Source organism: Lissotriton vulgaris, chromosome 2_1 (assembly GCF_964263255.1).
Source record: "Lissotriton vulgaris chromosome 2_1, aLisVul1.2, whole genome shotgun sequence".
NCBI lineage: Eukaryota > Metazoa > Chordata > Amphibia > Caudata > Salamandridae > Lissotriton > Lissotriton vulgaris.
Window position 1 is genome coordinate 357492782 of NC_141687.1, and position 19114 is coordinate 357511895.

At 45.2% G+C, this 19114-nt stretch overlaps 1 protein-coding gene and 1 pseudogene across 1 annotated transcript in view; one reads left to right on the forward strand and one right to left on the reverse strand.

The window, feature by feature from the left end:
• Positions 1 to 13550, reverse strand: part of LOC147730341 (LHFPL tetraspan subfamily member 5 protein pseudogene) — a 28750-nt pseudogene extending 15200 nt beyond the window's left edge.
• The window catches only part of TLCD1 (TLC domain containing 1), a 63361-nt gene that overhangs the window by 20145 nt on the left and 24102 nt on the right, over positions 1 to 19114 (forward strand). The gene's annotated exons all lie outside the window — the stretch shown is intronic.

Below are 19114 nucleotides of genomic sequence, written 5' to 3' on the forward strand. Positions count from 1 at the left end.
ATCTCCCTTAACAGCCTTAACACCCCCATCACCTAAACAGTTGCGTCAGAACTGCACTGCTTGCTCCACATCTGCAGAACTGCAATCAAACACAAATTGGAAATTTCTGACATTACCATCCTCCAGAATATTGACATGTTCTTCCTCACTGAGACCTGGTTTAATGACTCCTCTCATACTTTGTTTGCTCTTCTGGTACCCACTGACTACTCTATCCTCAGAAATGACAGATCAGACAAAATTGGGGTTGGTGTCGCTATCATCTTCAGGAATTCCCTTCAAATGAAAGCCTTCCCTACCACCCTTTTCCATACATTCGAATGCCTATCCCTAGAACTTCAAATACATCATGGCTCACCCTGGATTCCATGCCATCTACTACCCGCCAGGTAACTGCTCTTCCTTTGTGGAGGAACTCACTGACTTCATCAGTGACCAATTTTCTCAAAGTGACAAGCAGATCTTCCTGGGTGACTTCAATCTCCAATGGGGCTCTTTGGAAGACTTGGCTGCCAACATGCTTGCCACCTTTCTCTCAGCCAACAATCTCTTCCAACATTGCTCGGAAACCACTCATTCCAAGGGCTTAATTCTGGATCTTGTTATATCCAAAGCAGACCTGCTGACTACTGCTCCCCACATCCATGTAGACTGGTCTGACCACTTCCTCGTTCCCTTCTGTTTTCCTCTTTCGCACGTTATAACTCTCGGCCAACCTAAAAGAGCTACTACCTGGTTCGCCAACACTAAAAATATTAATCTTGACACTTTTTGTGACTCTGCAATGCGTTCACTTCCTTGACTTGACCCTAACGTTTATGCCAATGTTTTCACCGCTCAGTGCCTCTCAGTCCTAGCAGTTGAAATCGTCAATGTCGCTCCTCTCTAAAGCAAAAGGAAAAGACCCACCCCCTCAGCACCTTGGTTCAATAAAGCTCTCTACAATGAAAGGAAAAACCTTAGAATCCTGGAGAAACATTGGAGAAAATCTCCTTCTACCTCCAATCACTCTCTGTAACGTTCAGCAAGATCCAAATACCACAACCACATCTTCCATGAAAAAGCATCACATTTCAGATCCCTCCTTGACTCAGTCAAAAAACAGGCCCCAAAAACTTTTTGACCTCATCAAAAACCCAAACTGTTCTCCCCTAACTACTAAGCCCGAGGACTCCACAAAGAAAGCAGCCAATTTCGCTATTTTGTTTGATGAAAAGGTCAAAGGTCAAAGCACTGGTGGATCAAGTTGCCCACCCCACTCCCTTTGAGGAGCAGAAATCCTCAGTCGCCTGGCAATACTTTGACATCATCTCGGAAGTTGACCTCCTCAAATGCATCCTCGAAACCAAACCATCCAACCACTCTTCTGACCCCATCCATAGCGTCTTCTCCATCAATTTCTACACCCATACTCTCTCTTACTGGACCAGGCTAGTTAATCTCTTCTTCAGTCAAAGCTCCCTCCCTGTTGCCCTTAAATCAGAGCAGGTTACCCCTCTTCTAAAAAACCCTCCGCTGATGCGACCAACCTCAACAATTTCCACCTTATCACCAACCTTCATTTTCTTTCGAAAATCACCAAAAACGTGTTGCAAAACAACTTTCCCTACATATTATGGACAATAATCTCCTCGACGTTTTCCAATCTGGCTTCATCAAAATTGCACCACTGAAACATCCCTGCTGCAAGTGATTGATGATGTGTTGCATATACTCGACTCTGGGGAATCATGTCTTCTGATTTTTCTAGACCTCTCTGCAGCCTTCTTTTTATTAACACAAGGCATCAAAACAAAATTCACTACATGACATGGAGGAGACAGTCTCCCATATTGCTCACCATCTAACAAAAGGAGAGGGGGATGGGAAAGCGGGAAACCTGATACAGAATCATACACAATCACGGAGAAGTAGGAATATCAATGGGCACATCTACAGGTGGCACACAAATGTCCCCCCTATAACAGTTCCACAGCCCCCACACAGGTATCCACTTACGGGGGCGGCACCTTGCCATATGAACAGTTTTCTCGCGCAACATACACCAATCCATGTTTTCCGTCCATTCTTCAACGGATGGTACCCTCTCAGACCCCCATTGCTGGCTATATTCCGTTTCGCTATCATATTACCAAGAGTTACCCATTTGGTCTGCGCCACATTTAGATCCGTAGGTTTCCAAATATTCAGGAGGCATCTCCGCGCTTCTGGCAACACAGCGACTCCCAGAACCTCCTGCATGACATCATGTATCCCACTCCAATACTTGGTCACAAAACGACACTCCCAGATGATATGAAGGAAAGTACCCACAGAGCCACAACCCCGTCTACACAGATCCGTTTCCGACAGTCCCATCCGAACTACACGGGGCCCTGTGACATAAACCCTGTGCAATATTTTCAGCTGAACAAGGCGCAGGCGCGCTGGGATTGCAACTACCGTTGGTGAAGAGGCAGCAGCTTGCTAGTCCTCATCATCTAGTTCAATACCATCGTGCGACCATTTATCCCTTCATTCAACCAGGAGATCCACCCTATGATTAATACATTTTTTATAAATCAGGGAAATAGTTTTTTCGGGCAGATGGCCATCCAAAATTCTGTCTTCAAGAGGAGATGCCTCGGGTAGGTCTGCCTCCGCTGGCAGAACCGCCGTCAACGCATGCTTGACCTGTGCATAGCGAAAGCACTCCGTACTAGCCTTTGACACTGTTAATGATAGCACCCTCCTCAACACTCTTCAACAGAGAATGGGATTGGATGGCACAGTGCTTAAATGGTTCGCCTCTTTCCTCTCGGACAGATCCCAAATGATTAAGATAGCGAACAGTCTTTCATCTCCATTGGCTGTAGGTCAAGGTGTCCCTCAAGGTTCTATCCTAGCACCCACTCTGTGTAATCTCTGCCTCGAACCATTAGGGAACCTCCTAAGCAAATCTGGGATCCAATACCATCTTTATGCGGATGACACTCAAATGTACCTCAAGCTGTCTTCGGCACACGATCTCTCATTACTCAACTCTACTCTCAACTCCATTCACAACTGGCTGTTACCGCACCAACTCATTCTAAATCCTGCCAAAACTGAATTCCTCCTCTTTTCTACCTCTCTCTCACCTCCTCCCATTCAATCATGGAGGGATCAGCTGAACTTACTCAACAACAAACCCATCATTGTCAACAGCGCTAAATCTCTAGGTGTCATTCTTGGCAAAAGACTCAACTTAATCTCCCACATCAACTCTATTGCCAAGAACGCACGGTAACCAGTTGCGCCTTCTGTGGGGGATCCGTCGGTTCTTCCCGGAGAAAGACTTAAAAACCTTGGTACAATCGCTGGTTCTCTCAAGACTGGATTATTATTGAAATTCTCTTCTGACGGGCCTACCCAAATCCCACCTCTCCCCTCTCAAATCCATCCGCCACTCAGCAGCTCGCTTCATTTCAGGGTCTAAACAAAGTGACCAAATCACTCCTATTCTGTCCTTTCTTCGATGGCTCCCGATCGAGGCAATTTCTATTTACAAACCTGCCTGCATCACACACAAAGCCTTGCACACGTCCTCCCCTTTTTACCTGGCAAATACATTGAAATTGTCCAGAGGCTCTCGACTCTCTCGCAATGCGGAAAAGTTTCTTCTTGAGCCCCCATCTTCAAAAGGGAAAGATCGATGACACAATCCTTCTCAGGCAATGCGGTGAGAATCTGGAATTCACTTCCCCTATTACTCCGTGCCACCTCCTCTACCCGGATCTTCAAAGTTGATCTAAAATCTCTTCTCTTCCAAAGACACTTTCAGAACTAATAGGCTTATCCTAGTGTCAGTGTGTTAAGTATTTATGCAACAGTTCAAACAGTAATAAAATGAAAAACACCACACAAAAAGGATCCTACACCAAATTAGAAAAGTGTATTAATAAAATAAGGCCAAAACGACAAAAATCCAATCATTAGAACTGGAGATGTTTAATCACAAAGCGCCAACTGTGGTTATCTGGTCGCGCCGGACCGGGAAAAAGTCAGGGGCCCAGTTAGGTCCACTGAATAAAATACCTTAAATCCTGGTTTGCAGTGCATTGCCAAGATCTGCGCTGAAGACATGTTGAGCAACTGAAGTGGTGCGTTGGTTCCGAGATGTGGCATGGCTGAGATGCGAGAGCTTGCTTCGCCGTCAAGGATCCCATAAGTGGAACTTGTAATGCAATCCCAGCATAGAGGATGCGGTGTGCAGGCGGGCGATGAGGCAGTACCTCAGAGCTGCGAAGCTGCAATGCAGAGTCCAGCATCGTTGTTAAGGTTGCCGTCGACAAGGGATGCAAGGGCCTATGCCAAGGATGCGTCACGCAGTTGTGGTTATGAAGGTGTTTCGGGTTGTAGCAGCAATGGGGGGTTTGGAGATGGATCCAATCCACACAACAGCATAAATGAGTCAGTTCAGCTCAGGATAGCGCTGTAAAGCAGAGAAGATGTGTCGGTTCTGCTGGATCCACAGAGGCTGGCAGAACACCTTAGGCCCACTCCCAAGGCTCCAGGACTGGAGAGGTACCACGTGGCAGGGTAGACTCACAGGGAGCCGCAGCGTGTGGATTTTTGGTCTTTGATCTATTGCGAGGGCGACTGCAGACCCTTTATTCTACTTTGGAACTTCCCACAGGACTCTGGAGTCCAGCGAGGAGAGCCCCGTGACCCTGGGCTTGTGATAGTCGCGCCGTAACACCAAGGCGGACTCCAAGTCCCAGGATCCTTCAGCTGGCACCACCTGGCCCGGGAGCAAGCCGCGACCACACCTCCCAGCTGCTTTAAATGACCTCGCCGCTCCCGCTTCACGGGAGCCGCAGCATGTGGATTTTTGGTCTTTGATCTATTGTGAGGGCGACTGCAGACCCTTGATTCTACTTTGGAACTGCCCACAGGACTCTGGAGGCAAGCGAGGAGAGCACTGTGACCCTGGGCTTGTGGTAGTCGTGCCGGAACACCAAGGCAGACTCCAAGTCCCAGGATCCTTCAGCTGGCACCACCTGGCCCGGGAGCAAGCCGCGCCCACACCTCCCAGCTGCTTTAAATGACCTCGCCACTCCCGCTTCGCGGGAGCTGCAGCGTGTGGATTTTTGGTCTTTAATCTATTGCGAGGGCGACTGCAGACCCTTTATTCTACTTTGGAACTGCCCACAGGACTCTGGAGGCAAGCGAGGAGAGCACCGTGACCCTGGGCTTGTGATAATCGCGCCGGAACACTAAGGCGGACTCCAAGTCCCAGGATCCTTCAGCTGGCACCACCTGGCCCGGGAGGAAGCCGGGCCCACATCTCCCACCCTATTTAACTTCACCATCTTCCCCGCGACGCAGGAGCGCCCTCTTAGGCCCTCAGAGGCCAGTGGAGGCCGGGCTGGGCCTCCTCCCCTTCGACGTTCAACCCACGGCGAGGACGGACTGTTTGTACAAGACTCTGGTAAGCTGATCCACTTAAAGATCCTCATTTGGCCTTTTTGATAATTGATAAATGTACAATTATAGTTCTGTCTGAAACAGCACTAAAGGCTAAGTGTGAATTCACCAGCTCTCCATAGTGTTTGGTACGCATTAAGACCTTGCCTGTCCCCAAAGAAAAATGCTCAGTGGGAGGAGGAGGCAATCGAGGAAAGTTAGACAATTATGTCATTAGGGCTACCGCAGGAATTGACAGGGATATTGCACTTGCTGAGTGCCGGGCCGAGAGACGTCGTTCTGTTGAGTTTATTAAGAATAAACGTTCATCTCTGGGCCCGTCACAGCAAGCCATGTCACCGCACTCCAGCACGCTTCGCGAAAACGAGGGTTTTGATGCATCTTCCTGTGACAGCATACCGTTACTCTGAGATAGAACTCCCCCATTCGAGTCAAATAATGACTTGATCATAAACCTTTCTGCTTCGTTTGGTAATACGATACCAGAGGTAGAAGGCCTGCCTGACACATCGTCACCAATTGTAGCGACTGTCTAAAAATCTAACACAATTCCCAAAATTTCCCGAGAACAACGCCCTCCCCTGAAAAAAAGGAGAAAGAGGGGGAGTGGACCACAGAGAAATAAGATTAATCCAACTAACTTTGGTAACTCTAAGAGCTCCCCATCTAATACACCCACATTACCTGCACCAGCTATTCCACCACACATCCCAATAATAGAAACAACTGGCACTGACCTAATGGGCAGTATTGAAAAACTGATTAGATTTCTCATATTGCCTTTAGTAGAGAGACTAAAAAGAATAGCCCAACAGTTGGGGAACTTAGAACAGGCAAACGGGGAAATCAAAGAGGGAACTAAGGATTTACTAAAGCCCCCACTAGTGCCCTTAACTACTGTATCAGCCCCAAACACTATTGTCCAAAAGGGAGCAAAATCCACGAATCAAGTTAAATCAAAAACCCTGAAACCAATGTCCCCCAAAACAATTCAGCAAAATGTAAAAATCACAGAAAAAGAGGCTCAGATAGGTGGGAAACCTAATCTCTCAGGAAGTGCCCAAAAATCTAATGGCCATGAAGATTCCGCGAGGACATCCGTACCTAAGAGGCAAAATGTGGAACTGCCTCCGGAAGCAGCTCCGCTTGTGGTGGTCCTCACAGCAGTCCCTGTCTTAGAGGATGGGAAGAGAGAAGACCAATACCAGCTAAAAAATAAATCATATTTTGGCTCAGGCAGAACCGACCACTTCCCCCAAACATAAATGGTGAAATGTTAAACGTTAGGTGCCTTCCCTGGCTAGGATACAGAATAAAGGTCATTACGGGGGATATTATTATAATAAATTTCAGAGATAAAAGGGCAGTTAGACATGTTTTAAGCTGGTCCCCCTCAAATGGCAGCAAAGCAATTATAGCATGTACTTTGCCCTATTTTTACCCTAGAGCATTGATGACCGCTGTAACAAATTTGAGGCCCCTATTTCAAAACCAGGACGATTGCAGTAGACCTTTACTTCAAGATCAGGATGATTACTTTAGGCCCCCACTTAAACATCAAGCTGATGTTTTAGGCACCCACCTAAACATATGGACGACTGCTTTAGGCCTTTACCCTTACATCAGAAGGATCACCATAGACCCCTATATCAATATCAGAATAATGTTTTTAGGCCCTTACCTCAAAATCAGGATTGCGGTTATGGGCCTTTATCTCAGCCTCAGGCCGATCGTTTTACCCCCTCACTTCAATATCAGAATAGTCACTTTAGGCCCCCATCTCAACATCAGGATGGTCGTTTTAGGTCCCTATTTCAATATCAGGATGACCGTTTTAGGCCCATATTTCAACATCAGGACGATCACTTCTTACCTGTGTATAACCGCTACGCGGTATTATCAGGCTTGGGGGGAGTGGACTGACTTGATTTTCGGGGCATAGTAGAATATGCTGCTGATAGCCCACAAAAGGTGTCTTCTACAAGCATAGAACTAAATACTCCATCTATTGACCTGGTGGGCAAGTCCAAAGGTCTGAATCAGGTCCATTCTATCCCTGTTTCTGCACAGGATCTAAATTCCAACCGCAGGGATGTGTAGGGGAGGAGAAAAAACCCTGTATTGCAGTTCTATTTTGGAACATAGCAGGCCAACAATTGAAGGTCATAAATGATGAATGGAGGGACTTTTGCTGTAAATTTGATATTATAGCGCTTCAAGAGACCTGGACTATTGACGTGATACATATGGAGGGATTTAAAACTTATTTCACACCTGCCCAACCTTCCATCTCAGGCAGAGCGAAAGGAGGTCTAATAATCTATGTTTCAAATCTCCTCAATACAACGGAAGTAGTGCCTATAAATCTGGATCCTAATTTTCAGATTTTTAGGCTGAGATTAAACAACAGGGATAACTTCCTTTTAGTGAATTTTTATAATAATCTTCCTGATGTTGAGGCAGTGAACCTGGTATCCTTGATCCGATCTATATTAATAACCAAAACAAGGAAGACAACTAATGAAGAGGTAATTATTTGGGGGGGGGGGATTTCAATCTGGGACCATGCCTTACTGATAATAATATTATCTGTGGCATCCTAGATGAATCTGAAAACCCCATTTCACATTTCAGACATTCTACCCTAGGTAATTGTTTAAATGAAATCTTATTTGAGCTATACCTGGTCCAGGCAAATATCCTGAACAAGGAGAATCTAATACCGGCCCCTACATTTCACGGGAGAGGATACCAAACAACTATAGATTATATCCTGGTCTCAAATGGTGAGAGGACTATAGATGCAGGTTTCATTAGACACACAATTGCATTAAGCGATCATTATCCTCTCAGCATTTCTCTGTCATTGTCCCATAAACCGAAGAGTGGCCTGGGTTCCATTTTATCACAAAATAGCCTGGTATTAAACAGATTAAATTGATATGCGCTGAAATGGGGGAAAGTAGACCCAATGGAAATAACAAAGTTAGTGATAGCGAGGGCCTACCCCTCCATTATGAAATGCCTTACCCCAGATACTACACACACAGAAATCATTGACAACTTTGAATTGATCGTTAAAGCCAAAAAAGAGGAAGGGTTGATTTAGTCACGAGTGTACGGTTGCTTATTCCAACTTAAAAACTGCATTGAGAAAACTGGTGAGGATCCCACACGAGATAACATCATTAAGGAAAGCCTATAACTCTGCATTAAAAAACAGGAAAAAAAGAATTAAAAAACCAACTCTGGGACCAATTGCATCAAACCTGTATTCATAAAAACTCTGCTGCTTTTTGGCAAGTGGTCAAGTCTCCCTTTTTAACTGATAATACTAACCATGCAAAGCTAGATTTAGCAATAGAGGAAAAGGAATGGGTTCTCCATTATTCCAAGATTTTTTCAGGCGGTCCTGAGTCTGCTAAACCTCAGGTCCTAAAACCTCAGAACTCTAATTCCCAGGACATCCTAGATAGTGCCTACCAAATTGACCTGCAGTTCTCATTGAAACAAACCGCCCAGGCACTGAGAGCAAGTAAAAACGGGAAGGCACCGGGCCCAGATGGCGTCCCTATTGATTTATTCAAAGCTCAAATGGACCTTGGACCCCCCTTCTAACTAGAGTCCTGAATGCACCTTGCAATATAGGCATACTGGTTTCATGGTCAAAATCCGTACTAGTTCCCATCTTTAAAAAAGGTGACCGGGAGTCAGTAACCTGCTATCGTCCAATCTCTCTTTTAGACTCCCTTTGGGAGGTGGCAGGTCGAGTCATTTTAGAGCAATTGCAAGATTGGGCAGACGATGGCAGGATTATCTCAGATCTACAGTACGGGTTTCGCCAGAGCTTGGGGACCATCAAACAGGCTTTAAATCTTTCTCTTCTGATAGATAAATATGTTTACATCAAAGGAGGAGACCTGTACATGGTCTATGTGGACCTATCGTTCGCATTTGATTGCGTTTCCCACTCCAAACTTTGGACATTACTGGTTGACATGGGGGCTCCACTGAATCTGGTCAAGTTCCTGAGGGAACTTTACTCAAATGCCACTGCAAGAGTGCGTTACGGTGTGGGGGGGGAGTTGACGAAAGAGTTCCCAGTAGAACAAGCATTTGCAATGCAATAGGTCTCGCATTAGGAAAGTTTGAGCTATTGGTATTGTAAATGACAAATTTTGTATTCATGTGTTGGTTTTGAAAATAGCAAAATTAATAGCTTTGTCATTTACAATGCCAATCAATACTTTTAACTTTCGCAAATATGACACCTATTGCATTTATAATGCACTATGTGTTGTATTTACGTGACTTAGATGTATTGATCTTACAAATAACAATTTCTTTTAATTTTTTTAATAATTAATACTTAAATAAAAATTATTGTAATTTATGATTGCAATAGCTTAAACTTTTGTATTTTATTGTGACGAAAATCCAAGAACAGAAGGGAAATATTAACATCTTTTTATGACATTTGTAATAAATCTTGAAACATTGAGAGAACATATTCGAACCAGTTGTTGTTGAATGGTTGCACAGACTGCTGCTATGGTGGAACTGAGTGATATGGTGGCGACGAGTGATGCTGTGGTGGTGTTGAGTGATGCTGTGGTGATGCGATAGAGAGAGTGTAATTATGTCGTGTGTAACTATGTAGCACTGAGTGGTATTTGGAGTGTATGTTGCATTGAGTGCAGTGTAATTATGTGGCGTGTAATTCTGAGGCACTGAGTGGTATTGTGTGGAGTGTATGTTGTATTCAGTAGAGTGTAATTGTGTGGGGTGTAATTATGTAGGACTGAGTGGTATTGTTTGTAGAGTATGTTGCTTGAGTGCATTGTAATTATGTAGCACATAATTATGTCACACTGAGTGGTATTGTGTGGAGTATGTGTTGCATTCAGTAGAGTGTAATTATGTGGCGTGTAATTATGTGGCACTGAGTGGTTTTTGGAGTGTATGTTGCATTGAGTGCAGTGTAATTATGTGGCGTGTAATTCTGAGGCACTGAGTGGTATTGTGTGGAGTGTATGTTGTATTCAGTAGAGTGTAATTGTGTGGCGTGTAATTATGTGGCACTGAGTGGTATTGTTTGGAGTGTATGTTGCATTGAGTGCATTGTAATTATGTAGCATATAATTATGTCACACTGAGTGATGCTGTGGTGGTGTTGAGTGATGCTGTGGTGATGCGATAGATAGAGTGTAATTATGTGGCGTGTAACTATGTAGCACTGAGTGGTATTTGGAGTGTATGTTGCATAGAGTGCAGTGTAATTATGTGGCGTGTAATTCTGAGGCACTGAGTGGTATTTTGTGGAGTGTATGTTGAATTCAGTAGAGTGTAATTGTGTGGTGTGTAATTGTGTGGCATTGAGTGTTATTGTTTGGAGTGTATGTTGTATTGAGTGCATTGTAATTATGTAGCATATAATTATGTCACACTGAGTGGTATTGTGTGGAGTATGTGTTGCATTCAGAAGAGTGTAATTATGTGGCGTGTAATTATGTGGCACTGAGTGGTTTTTGGAGTGCATGTTGCATGGAGTGCAGTCTAATTATGTGGCGTGTAATTATGTGGCACTGAGTGGTATTTGGAGTGTATGTTGCATTGAGTGCAGTGTAATTATGTGGCGTGTAACTATGTGGCACTGAGTGGTATTTGGAGTGTATTTTGCATTGAATGCAGTGCAGTGTAATTATGTGGCGGCAGGGGGTGTAAATTAAATGTAAGGGAAAGAAGGGGATTAATTGAGTTTAAAACGGAGCATGAGGCAAGCAAAAACAAATAAAAGCAAATTAGTCTGAATCATTGGAGTCAACTAAGAGGAACGCTGCTGTCAGTAGGACTTTAATGCAGACAGCATCTAGCGCCCGTATAAACAAGCAGTGAAGGCTGAGGAATGCACACAGGCCTTCTTTATTGCCGCCATCACTCTTATTATCCTGGTCAGTGCCTACATGCAACAGCCAGACGTTTAGGCTCATGTTTCAGGGAAGTTCTTGCAGCTGAAAATATGGAAAAATCTAACATTCAATAGAAATGGCTCTCGTGAAACATCCATGGAAAGGGCTACATCAATAAAGCCTGGTAGAGAGCTTTATCTAGTGACCAGACTGGACTTGTATATTTGATTGTGAATTAAAAAGCAAAACACGTTTACATGCCGAACATGTTGTTTAGAACCCAGTTGTCGTATGTCATCCATATTCCAACAAGAAAACGTAAACGTGTTAGAAGAGAGGTCAGGACAGTGGAATCTGGCAGTGTGACAGAACCACAATGAGGTACTAGCGCCAAGAGGCACTACATGGTGGAATCTGACATATAGGTTCAATCATCATTATTATCATCACTGAGACCAAAATACTTAGCAATGTGTCTAACGGCCTGAACCATGCTACATGGACGGGTCGAACCTTCTCAGGCGAGTATCCGGGGCAGCGCTGAGAGACGCTATCCGCTTTGGGTTTCATATTAAGGCGCTATAATCTGGCTTGATCTTCGTGGCTGCTTTAGTAATTCATTGATTCGAGATTGAATTAGTAGAAGTTCGCGGATATCTGAGGAGGGCTGGGGCAGCGATGGAAGTGCTGACAAACAATGCGGAGGAATGTTCAGGAGAGTCGACTCGGCGGGCCACCGTAGCTGGGGAAGCAGGTGGGAGGAATGCGAGGAGCAAGGAATGTGAGAAACCAGCCGTGCGGAGGAATTTTGAGCAGCCTTGAGTAGCGGTCGATAGCGGGGAGGCGAGCCACGTCATGAGAGGTCCCGTAATCTCCAAGACAGGAGGCCATGCTTCTAGCTAGAAGAATGTGGCGGATCAGGGGAACCTGTAATCTTATGTGTATTTAATCAGTGCTTAATTTGAGCCCTTGGTTGCAGGTGGGGCTCGCCGGTATTTATATTTGGGGACCAGGAACTATTTTTCATTGAAAGAGTTTACTCCAGAATAAGAGAGAGAAACGCAGAAAAGTGCAGAAGAAAGAGGAGCACTGTGACAAAAGGATTAGACGGATGAGAAAGAACCTACAAGAGTCAGATGAAGAGGATGACATTGTAGGATGGCAGATGAAAGGGGTATGAGGTGGGCGGGAACAAAAGGAATTAGCGGCCACATGCTGGCAAATGGTGACCTGCAGAGCGCGTGAATGGGAAGAGCGGCCGGCCGTGGGAGGATTGTTGGGGAAGTAGGAGAGTGCTGGTGTGCGCACGCGGGGGCTGGGAGCGGGGCCTTTGAAGTGTGATGTGAGGCACTGACAGACAAATGGTGGTTTGTAACGTGGCTGGTTTGTGCACGTGCATAGATCACATGAACTGTGCTTGATCCGCCATTGCCAGACTGTTCTTTTGCACTTACTATAATCTCCGCCAGCAATGCGCAAGCGCATTGGCAGGCCGAGATCTTGGAAGGAATTCATAACACATGACAGCGGTTTGGTTAAGAAAGCATGGTACAAACAATGGATTGAGCAAAAAGCCCCCAAGCATTTCATTGTCACTGCACGGAGTCATAAAAAGAAATCCCCTGGTATGCACCTATTTTACCTTACTGTACTTGTAGTAAAGACACTCGAATTACTGACATCCTGAGGCATTGTACCTACTACGAGGGCCGTGTCCTGGGGTACAACCCCCTCTGCCCCCTCACCTTGCACCCGTGCACCTCCCCCACTGCCCAGCTCATCGGCCGCCAGCTGCATCCAGGCGCACACCTTGTAGACCGTGGCCGAGTTACAGAAGAAGAAGAGGCCGAAGCAGAGCATGGAGCCAACGATCAGGAACATGGAGATGCCCACGAAGAACATGGCGGTCCTGAAGGCCCCGGAGGGGATGCTGGCGAAGTCCAGGGCGCTGCCCTTGCAGATGAGCTCGGAGGTGAGCGCGTTGCCGATGCAGTAGCTGAAGAGGCCGAAGTAGCCGGCCTGCGGGGTGTTGATGCTGTCCCCGATCCAGTAGGGCTGGATAAAGATCACCACCATGATGATGGTGAAGCAGATGGTGACGACGGCCCAGAGCACGCCGATGGCGCGCGCGTTGCGCACGTAGTTGGTGTGGTAGATCTTGGCGGCCTCCTGGGCCGGCAGCCTCTTGGTCATGGCGCCCGCGGTCAGTGGCTTGCTTCAGGGCGACGCTGGGGCTGATTCACTTTAAATTGCTGTACCTCATTCACTGTCACCCAGAAAGAGACGCTGTTTTAGGAGGGCGAGACCAGGAAGTCAGGCATCCTTGCCCGTGACATGGGCGGGGCCTGTGACGCGGCCGGAAGAGGCCGGTGATGCTCGTTGTTGCGGGGCTCCCATCATGGAGTGCCCCGCGTGTGGAGATGCGCCGGAAAAAAGCACGGTGAGTGAAGGGGGATCTGTGTGTGCGCGCCCCGTGAGTGGTGGGGGAGGGGGGTGTGTGCATGCGTGTGTGTGCCTGCCTGCCTGTGTGTATGCCTGGGGGGGAGGGGGGTGAGTGTGTGCGCATGGGAATGTGTGTGTGCATGCGTGACTTTGCCTGTGTGTGATTGCGAGAGCATGTGAATGGCAGGCAGGGGATGTGCACAGCGCCGTGCGCGCCCTCGAGGGCAAATCGGAGATGGCAGAGTCTCGTGCATGGACACCGTCTCACATTCCCCCAGGCACGCCAGCAAAAGATGTCTTCGCAGACAAAGCAGGCTTCGCCTGCTTTTTAGGTCTGCTCGACCTAAAAAGGGGTTAGGCAAGGGTGTGTCCTGGCCCCTTTCCTCTTTACACTATATACTAATGGGCTGGAAAGAGAGATGATGAAGGGGTGCCAGGATCTCCCAATGGTGAACAATCGTCCAATACCTGCACTCCTCTATGCGGACGATACCGTCATATTAGCTCGTACCCCCGGCGAACTTCAAAAGAATTTGGACAGATACTCTACATTTATGGCAGGCCTTGACCTGAAGATAAATATCAGTAAAACCTTTGTCATGAGGGCAAGTTCTGGCCAAAAAAGCAAAAGTAAAATGAGGGACATCTATCTGAATCAAGAAAAAATAGCAACTACACAAAAATACTCCTATCTAGGCATAACAATAGATCATAAACTATCCTTGAAACCGGCTGTAGAAACGAGAAAACTTCTTTGTTTAGGAACAACTACAGCCCTTGTCAATTTTACCAGGAAGTTGGGAAAGAGAGCTCCCGCTGAAATTATTACGATCTATAAAGCTAAATGCCTATCTGTGGCTTTGTACGGGGCGGGTCTCTGGGGCTTTGTGGCTACGGATAGCATTCAGAGAGTCGAAAACTCTTTTCTGAGATTTCTTCTTGCAGTTCCTGGGAGTGCGGGAACCTTTGCCTGTCATACAGAGCTGGGTCTTGTATATGTGACGGACATAGCTAAAGCTGAACCACTTTTACTATGGCGCAGGATTTGGACTTCGGATAAAGGAACTCTCACCCAATCTATTCTATCCGACTGTCTAAAAATGGACAATGCTCGCAGGTCTAGGTGGCTGTGCTACATTGCGAGGTTTTTTCACGACTTGGGTTGGGATAAATATTACCACAATCCCTCCTCAATATGTGAGGTTTCGAGGAAGGTCTTAAAAAAGAAATGTCTCGCCCATCTCGAAGAGCTGAGACTGATGAGTGAAGCCGCCAAACCTTCTGTTACCCACAGTTTAACGATACAATTGGTACCCACTATACAGCCGTACCTCACTTATAACACCACGAGTTACGAGCATTACCTTTTGGTAAGATTCAGGTTGAACTTTTTCCATCGAATGGTTGCTTCTCCAGCTCAAAACAACTGTGCTAAAGAACTCTTGTGTTGTCCTTGTGATGACACTTCACTACAATCGACTTTGCACACCATTCTTTTCTGTAAATTTTATACTGAATCCAGGAAAAATGGCTTATTCCGTTTCTTAGGCGTATTGGTTATAGACAATGTCGCCCAGCTTTACTTTTGTTACAGATGTTGGAGGGAGAGCAGTTGGTATTTATAATAGTTAGCTTTCTTAAATGTATTGTTCGCCATCGCAGGAACTTAGATTAATATTGCACGGAGATTAGTTCTGAAATTTATTAACACAAACAAGTAATGTAATTTTTTTTGTTTAATCTTATTGGATCTATTCTGTTGGTTGTGAATCGTCTTAACCAAAGATCAATTACTTGTTATGTATATGCCCATTTCTGTTTCCTTGAAAAAAGACGAGGTGGGGCATATATTTTTTAACTTGTAAATACCATGTTTTTTTATTGTACTTAGGTACGGTATTTTTTATTGTATGTATTTATGTATGATCATTTTATTGTATGCTTTTATGATTTGCAACCAAAATCGAAATAAAGCAAGAATTGAATTGAATTGAATTGACTCACAGATGGCAGCCTCCAGGCGCAAATGCAAGGTTGTTGGAAGCCTGTTGTGTCCCTGAGGCTTCAGATCAGTAGGACAGCCAACTAGCCCTTGGAGTCACTTTGTGTTCCGGGTTCAAGAGATGCAGGCCCAGTCCTATTCCCCTAGGCAAAAGAGCAGCAGTCAGCAGTTCATTAAGAGCAGAAGTCCAGCAGAGTGTCAGTCTTTTCAGTAGCAAAGCAGTCCTTCTTCCTGGCAGGGTTTCCGCAGACCCAGAAGTGTACGAAAGAGTTGGTGCCTGAGTTCCGGCATTTATGCACAGTTGTGCCTTTGAAGTGGGGAGTAGCTTCTAGAGGCATGCCTTTAAAGTATGCAGGTGCAATGGCCCTGGGGTCAGACTAACTTCAGGGGGTAAGCAGTCCTTTGTGTGGAGATAGGACACAGACTGTTCAAGTGTAAGTGCGGCTGGGCCCAGCTCCTCTTACCCATCCTGCCAGTGATGGCCCATCCAGTCATACCTCAGCTCCCCATTGTGTGTGTTTGTCTAGGAGGAATACACAAAGCCCAAGTGTTGGCTATACTCAGTCATGTGATCCAGAGACAGGCTGCAGGTACCAAATGGCTTGGGCAAGAAAATGGGAACTTTCTGAAAGTGACATTCTCAGAATAGCAATTTAGAATCCGACTTTACCATAAGTTAGGATTTTAAATTGTGATTCCAGAGGCAACAAACAAACTGGTTACCTATTTCTATTTGGAAATTGCACTTATAAAATGTAATAAGGTAATTCCACTGATATTTTATGGGGGGGTAGGCCTTGCAGTAGTGAAAAACAAATGTAAACATTTTTCACTATCAGGATAAGTAAAATTTGAAAGCACATGTCCTACTTTTTAAGTAGATCGCACGTTGCCCAATGGTTGTAAAGGGCCTACCCTATGGGTGATTTATATGTATCAAAAAGGAATGTTTTGACCTAGCAAAAGGTTTACTTTGCCAGATTGAAATGGCAGCTTAAAACTGCACACACAGGCTCTGCAATAGCACACCTGACACATTTTTTTTTACGTATTACTGAAGTGGGAGGCACAACCAGTGCTGCAGGCCCACTAGTAGCATTTCATTTACAGGCCCTGGGCACATTTACTAGGGACTTTCAAGTAAACTATATATGCCAATTGGGTATCAGTTAATGTTACCATGTTTTAGGGAAAGAGTAGAAACACTTTAGCACTGGTTAGCAGTGGTAAAGTGTGCACAGCACTAAGGCCAGCAAAAACAAAGTCAGCAAAGCCAGGAGGTCTGAGGGCAAAAAGCTCGAGGAAACCAACACCAAGGATGTCAGGTCTAACACCTACATTTTCCGAAGGTTTAGAAAGAGCTCCCATTCCCCATCAGAGCAGCCAGCCCAGTCCTCAAATTCAGAAAGAAACTGAAAAGCTGGCCCAGTCTGCACCTTCCCAGGCACCATGATACTTTCCCGGGTGATGAAAATACAAATAATATAACAAAAATCGATCAATGTGTTTGCCTTCAAAGTTAAGGGGGGCCTAATAATGATTTGTTTCAACGTCCCCTTTTAATTTCTGTCCGATCTGAGACCAGGAGGAAACCACCCCACTTAAAAGCCATGCCAACCATATATACTTTTTGTCACTATCTCCCAACATACTTATCCCTTTAAAAATACTAAATGACACACACATTCTCCCTTCCTTATACAGCAACCACACACATTGATTCCCCCTCCCATTGAAACACACATACACAAAGCACAAACACATCCTTAAAAGGCCCTCCTATTGAGCATTTCCAGTACTATACCTAACTAATACAGAACATAAGCCCTTATGTATCAACACATTTCCCTTGAACCCCCCTCCCTCATGACACAGATTAGGGCAAAATATATCGAACCCATAATCCTGTACTCATACTCAAAACAGAAGATTAGGATTAAACCACTTAATGATATCACCACCACATATAGGGCCACTTGCATCAATAGTAGAACTAGCTATTACCTAATTGCGACTTTCTGCGAATCGCAATTAGGTTATCGCTATTCCTAATGTTTGAAACTCCATGAGTTTCATTTAGCGATTCAGAGTGCGTAACAAATCGACCTACCTCAATAATATTAACGAGGCAGGTCGCAATTTGCGACCCATTAGGACTCGCTAAAATTGTAAGAATTGTGGCTCGCTAGGGTCAGCAGACCACCATGTCTGTGATTGCTTTTAAATAAAGCAATCATTTTTTTAAATGCAGCCCATTTTCCTTAAAGGAAAATGGGTTGTGTTTAAGATTTTTTTTTAAGAGCAGGCAGTGGTCACATAAACCACTGCCATCTGCTCTTTATTTTTTTTTTTACAAACATTCACAAACTGGAAAGGGTCCCTTGGGGACCCCGTCACATTTGTGAATGGTTTACAACCTACTTGAAGTAGGTGGTAAAATGCAAATGTTTTGCGACCATATTTCGGTCGCAAAATATTCCTACATACCACAGCAATTCGGTATTAGGAAGCAGCGGCCTAACCATGCCCCTTCCTAATACTGAATCGATATGTATTCACAATTCCAAGTTGCGATTTGGTAATATGTTACTGAATCGCAAATTGGAATTTATAAATCCCAAAAGTCATTTTACCAGTCGCAAACAGCCCGTTTCTGCGAATCGGTCTGTTTGAACCTGTAAAATGCATCATACATATGGCCCATAGTATCCTCTGTTCAAAGCAGACCTACAGACTTAAAAGCGACCCAGGAGCGCAGCAATCAATACTATAGCAGTTGCAGTGGCACTAGGGACCAGGTGCATTAGAGAGCCACTAAAATCCAATAATGGCTCTATTTTATTACCTAAATAGGGGAGCCCATTTGACTTGCTTGCACGGGCCATTGGCAACTTTTTTTTTTTGGAGGCTCCTGAAGAAGAACTACATCTGGGGAAAGAAGTTTAAACAATTGCAGCACTACCCCACGTTTGATCCTATCCCCCAACCCATTCACATTCCAACTCATCAATTTCAGCTCCCTACCCCCATCCGAAAGTAAAAGTTCAAACCCCAACGACAATCAAGCACTTCGATCAGAAAGTCTGACAATACATTGCCTTGCAAAAATACAAACACACACCCCAACAAGAACACCCCACTCCCCCACCAACATCCCGTTACAAACCCCCCCACCCTGCAACCCTGCATAAGACTAAAAAGCCACCCCAACTTGCAGTATGCCTGTCGCCCCCACATCAACTAAGTAACAAAAAAGAAAGTCAGAGGAGGAAAGAGACCCACCAATAGCCCGCAACCCCCCAGGATGTCACAA